At 30.8% G+C, this 6,556-nt stretch overlaps 1 pseudogene; it reads right to left on the reverse strand.

The window, feature by feature from the left end:
* Positions 1-4,297: 4,297 nt before the first annotated feature.
* On the reverse strand, positions 4,298-5,407 carry LOC110426227 (aquaporin SIP1-1 pseudogene; annotated as a pseudogene).
* Between the last annotated feature and the right edge of the window lie 1,149 nt (positions 5,408-6,556).

Consider the following 6,556-nt stretch of genomic DNA (forward strand, 5'->3'; position numbering starts at 1 on the left):
ATCTCCCACACGTCATCACACGAATATATGGAAATGTATTAATAGTAAGAAAAACGACACCATTTGTCTAAAATTAATACGCTAATATACGGCTTCATTTAGTTTTATTTTTAGTCATATATATATATTATTGAAATGGTATCAACAACAAAAGATATTTGATAATCTGAAAAGTGAGTTAAATATATTTTTCCTTAAATTTTTTAAAAAATTATTTTTTTGGTTCAATTTAGTCTTCAAATTTTATTCAATTTGGTTCTCGTACTCTAAATTTCTTATTCAATTTAATGCTTGGACCATACATTTTTCTTTAATTTAGTCTTTTTAAAGTGACAATATCACGTAAGCATGTTAAGGTGACGTGCCACTCTTATGTCAACGTTGACATCATTTCTTTTAACAGTAAACTTAGATGCTGTTAGGAGGAGAGATTAACTTGGAGTAATTTTCAAAATTAATGGACTAAATTGTTTTAATTTTGAGTATATAAACTAAATTACACTCCTCCAAACTATGGCTTCTCCTCCCAAGGTGAAAACTGATCTTGATGTCGATTTCCTTGAATCAACATTAGACTAAAAATTTGAATTAGTGTACCCTTTGCCATAAGGTCACTTCTAGAATAGATGAGCATGCAATTCTTTGTTCTATGCAAATTTTTAAAAATACACTTGACTATAGTCTAGTGCACCATGTCGGGTTAGACTGAAATTTGCTAACTAGTCTTACAACATAGTAGCTGTTTGGCCTAGTACACATCATAGCATACATTAGACTTCCTATAACAGATACATAAGGAATCCGTCTCATATTGTCACTTTCATGTGGAGTTTTGAGTGACATCTTCTTAGAAAGTTTGATTCCATGTCTAAAGGGCATAAAACCCTTCTTGGAATCTTGCATAGCAAACTTGGCCAAAATCTTGTTTATGTAGGATGCTTGGGATAACATTATCTGCTTATTCTTACAATTTTTTATAAGTTTGATCCTTAGAACATAACTAGCTTCTCCTAAATCCTTCATATCAAACTTTTTGTTGAACCAACCTTTAAATGTTGACTGCATTCTTACATCATTCTTAATGAGTAGAATGTCATCAACATAGAGAATAAAAAAATAACCTTTTTGTCTTGTATTTTTTTATAGACACAGGGTTTGTCTACATTTTGTTAGAAGCCATATGATTTGATAGCATTATCAAATCTTATGTTCCAAGACCTAGATGCTTATTTAAGTCCATAGATAGACCTATGTAACTCACAAACCTTATACTCATGGCCCTTTTTAATGAAACCTTTTGGTTGAGCCATATAAATGCGCTCTTTAAGATCACCATTTAAAATATAGTATTGACATTCGTCTGCCATATCTCATAGTCAAGATGTGCAACTATGGATAAGTAGATCCTGATGAATTTAAGCATAGCAATCGATGAGAAGGTTTCTTCATAGTCAATCCTTTCTCTTTAGGTATAACCTTGGGCTACTAGTTTAGTCTTGAAGATCTCTACCTTCCCATCACTTTCTCTTTTTCTCTTGTAAATCTATTTGCATCTTATGGGTTTTATCCCTTTAGGTAGATCTACTAAAATTTTCAAACTTTGTTGGAATCCTTGGAGTCCAACTTAAATTTCATTGCCTTATACCATTGCTCAACATCAACATCAATAATGGTTTCCTTATAAGTGATGGGGTCAGATTCATGTTTATCTAAGTGAGCAATCATATTCTTTCCAGACCCATGCATTTATCAAGTGTTTCACAACCCTCCTATTGCATTAAGGTACCACTATTTGATGTTCAAGTTGTGTATCTAATTCAATTGTTGAATCATATAAAGTAATGATATCTTCAGAATTAACTCTTAAATCTAAAGGATCAAACAATTCTTTTAAGATAAATTTACTTCTAGGTTTGTGATTTCTCATAAATTCTTCTTCTAAGAAAATGGCATTCGCACTAATGAAAACTTTCTTATCTTAAGGACTACAAAAGTAATAACATCTTGTTCCCTTGGGATACCCTATAAACAAGCATACTTTAGTCCTTGGTTCGATCTTTGTGGACTCAGATTTTAAAACATGTGTAGGACACCCTCAAGTTCACAAATGTCATATAGATGATTTATGCACTATCCATAGCTCCTTGGTGTCTTGGGCACTGCCTAAGATGGTGCAAAGTTGAGTAAGTTTGCACCAATTTGCATGCAATATCCTTAGAATGAGATTGGAAAGTTAGCATAAGACATCATTGATCTAAACTTCTGCTTCCAAACTTCTTTCATCCAAAGTGTGGAAGGAAATGAACATATCAGTGCACCTCATCAACCTCTATCAATCTTCGACCTGGTTAATTAAAGCTAATAATAATATAAGGAGATCAGGCAATGAAGCGACCATCTATCACTCAAACCGGTCAAGGAGCAAATGCATACATACATGTTCCCCTTGCTATTGATTATTTCAACTCCCAAAGAAACACTTTTACAAATTGGCATTTACTTTCTTCTTGTGTGAAAAATGCTATATAAGGTCTATTCTCTTCGTCATTGGCAAAGAAATCCTAGAAAAATGGCAGTGAAAATGATCAAGAGCTGCATAGCAACAACTCCATTGAGTTTAATCTATACTTCTTGGGTGAAAGAAAGAGAACCCCATTGTTTTTTTTTTTTTTAATAATTGAGGAAAAAAGGATTCGAACTATATTCTTTAGTTAAGAGATTATGTACCAACTAATGAACCAAATGCTCGAATGTAAGAGAACCTCATTGTTCCAAAAGTGCAAGAACAAAAAAAAGCTCGCCAACTTGTCTCTCTATCTCATGCTAAAGAAAAGAACCCCATTGTTTTCAAAGTGCAGAGACTGAAAGAAGTGATCAACTTTGGTATCGGATGGGCCAAAACAAACCACTATAGAATCTAATGCTTGATTACAGTGACGATACCTGTGCTGTTTTCGATTGTACGAGATTCGTTTTCAATGATTATCGTCTTGATCCATACAAAACAGCTGATGATTTGGGGATAGAGAATGAAGATATCACTAATGCAAAATGAGTATCGAATCTTCATCATATATCCATTTTAGTTTGATCATCGAGTTCTAATCAATATATGTAGTTCGTTTTATAGAATATTAAAATATAATATTTCAATTTGTTCTAATCAATATATGTAGTTCGTTTTATAGAATATTAAAATATAATATATCAATTTGGATATGTCTAGCTATGGGCCAAAGCCCAATCCATAGAATAGTGAGAAAACAGAAGAAAAATACTTAAATTTGACTTTTTTTTTCTTTTAATTATTTATAAAAAAATATCACTAAATCTATCTCCTATCGAACATATACATTTTGTACAAATAACTATAAAAAATATTTAAAAAATATTATATCATAATTCAAAACAATATTTAAAAAAACCATAAAACCAAAACGTCAAGATTAAACTTTGAATAAATTAATTTAGAAAATAGTTTCAAAAATCGTAATACTAACAATCCCAAAATATCTCAAATGTGTAGATTACCAAATGTCACCCCTTGAAATCCTCATGTGCTTGACCATTTCTTGCTTTGTGCATGTTTTAGATATGTAGAATATCGATCTCTGTAACATTTCAATTTTATAGAAAGTTTGATAATTAAATTAAATTCTATTTAAAGGTTAGAAAATCCAAATTAAATAGTGTATTCTTTCTTGAAAGTACAAAAATTTGAGTGGTCACTATCACTTTCTTCATCACTAACATATGAAATTTAAAAATTCTATCTTACCATGTATAAACCTTTTACATATACGATCCATTTAAAACATGTAAAATCAATTTTTTTTATCTCTCAAAAGAAGCCGTAAGACGAAAATATTTTTAATTGGTACATGAACTCTTGATTGGTACACGAACTCTCCGTCGTTCTCCATTACATTTGCCTTTCCACCAAATTTAATATTGAATTTAAGTAGATTGATTATATTTTGTTAAAAGATATTCTCATCATTAAAACTCAAAATTTCGTCTTAAATATTTACATTAAAAGTTTAAAATAAATAAAATGTAATTTATGAAATTAAAAAGATTATTTAATTTAAAACCCTTATTTATAATACAATTTCGATTAAATCATTTTAACAAGCAAACAACTGGCAAATCATCGAGTTGATGCTTCGGCCCACAAGCATCTTTTCGAGTGTTAGGTACGCCTGCCAATCTTTTTCTATCAAGGGTTCACACTGAATTTCAATCACATAAAATGTCTGCATACATGTCACAATCGGTATCATATTCCGTACTAACATTTAACTCAATAATAAATACGTGTATTTTTATATTAAAAATTAAAATTAAAATTAATATTTTAAATCTAACCCTTAATTGGGGAAAAAAAAATTCTATTAATTAGGCTTGTGAATCAGATCATCCATTAAGAATTAAGATCATCCCAATACCAATAAGCTAAATGCAAGAAAGTGGGAACAATTTTTATTGAAAATACTAAACAATTTACCTAAAAATCAAGCTTTCTTCTCCTTGGATGCTAGTGGAGGAGGAGAAAGCAGGAATCTGAAAACCCAAGCAGCCAAAGTTGCCCCAATCGAAGGACCAATCCAATAAACATAGTAAAGCTCCCAAGAATTGTGCCAGTTGTTCTCATATGCCCATCCAAAGGCATTGGCTGGATTCATGGAAGGTCCAGTGTATTTGGAACCTGTTGTAACCAATCCCACAGTTGATGCAGCCATTAACCACAGCTTAATCAAAGGGTTTTTAGGACCTCTGAAGAGAATCACAAGGAGAGCAAGGCTGAGCCCAAAAGTCAAAACCCCTTCAGCTATCGCCCCAGTATGCAAATCCACATTCAGGGAAGGTCCTTTGATGAATTTCTTGTATTCCCCTGGAATCACTTGCAGGATTGCCTTGACACCAGCAACTCCACCAGCAGCCTGAGCAGGAAAACGTACGGCCATGGAGAGGAGAGAGGAGTTTTTCTTGAGACCGGCGGCATAGAAAGTGAGAGAAGCTGTGGGGTTGAAGCTAGCACCACCCAAAGCTTCTCCAATCAAGCTGAAGAGGAAAACTAAACAACTGACAAGGATGGTGGTGATAAAGAGAGCAGCCCAGGGGAGGGCCTGGACACTAAGGAAAGTTGCTATTATGCCTGTCAAAATCCTTAGCATAGGCATGCAAAACACCCACATGGATGTCAACAGGGCATCTCCTATGGCTGCCTTGATCACTCCCATCTTCCTCTTCAGTTCACCCCTGGGAAGAACCCCAGAAAACCAGACTTTCAGCTCTCCCTTTGCTTAGCTTTTCGGCCCTTCTTTTTATGCTCTTTTGCCCTCTTTTCTGGTGCTTTGTCAAGGCAGGATTTCAGCTTGTCTGAAAACAAACAAATACCAAGACACCAACTACTTCTGCTGCTTATCTTGCCTTTTTGGAGGGTAGTGATATCACGTGAATCCTACCTAACCAAATAATTATATTAAATTCTATACGGAAAAAGAAAGATACATGTTACGTGTTAGGCTAAAATTTTTAAGTTTCAGATAATAAAAAATAAATAAAAGAGTTGAAACATGTTTTATCAAAATATGTTTATGAAAATTAATTAAATTATTAAATGTATAATAAATTGATGTAGTTTATATTTAAAATAATCCAAATAATTAGTATTTTATATATGGTTGTAGAATTTTAATTTTCAGTCAATATTAGAAATTTGACACCTGTTTATTGAGTTATATTTTAAAAAAATTGACGTATTAATATAATAAATTTATATTTAAGTTACATAAAATTTTGAATAGGGATTACATAAACAAGAGGAAAGGGACTATATTTTGTAAATATAATATTTCTTTAGATAATAACAAGAAACACGATTTACTCGTTGCAGTGGATGGGATTTTTTACATAAAAAATATCAATATTTATGTATTAAATTTATAACAAATGCCTTTATTATATTAAAATAATGTTTTCTCTCAATACTTTGAAATTCATAATATTAATTGTCAAGTACCATATTTAATATAGGAATATTATTGTAAATACTATTTAAATTAACTTTTAATGGTATTTTTTAAACACCCTTAGTAGCACACTTTAAGTATATATGTTTATTAATTTTGTTATATTTTATATTGATGTTTAAATAATCCAAATAATTATCATTTTATATATGGTTGTAGAATTTTAAGTTTTAGTCAATATTAGAAATTTGACACTTGTTTTATTGAGTTATACTTAAAAAAATGACGTATTAGTATAATAATTAAATGAATATATAACAATATTCTAATCAATGCGTTTATAAATTTAAAAATTTCACTATCAATGTATGAAGTATTAATTTAAAATATATTTAAATAAAAAGTTATTTTGAAACGAAAAAGATAAAAAAAACTAGGTTGTAACATTTGGACAGGAAGTTTAATACTAATAAATTTCATTTTCGATTATAATATATATAGATACATACATATTGAGTTGCATGAAATTTTGAACCTAAACAAGAGGAAAGGGAATATATTTTTATAATAAAATATAATAT

This window comes from Theobroma umbraticum, unplaced genomic scaffold (genome assembly GCF_002168275.2).
Source record: "Theobroma umbraticum cultivar Fairchild unplaced genomic scaffold, ASM216827v3 scaffold_55.0, whole genome shotgun sequence".
Taxonomy (NCBI): domain Eukaryota; kingdom Viridiplantae; phylum Streptophyta; class Magnoliopsida; order Malvales; family Malvaceae; genus Theobroma; species Theobroma umbraticum.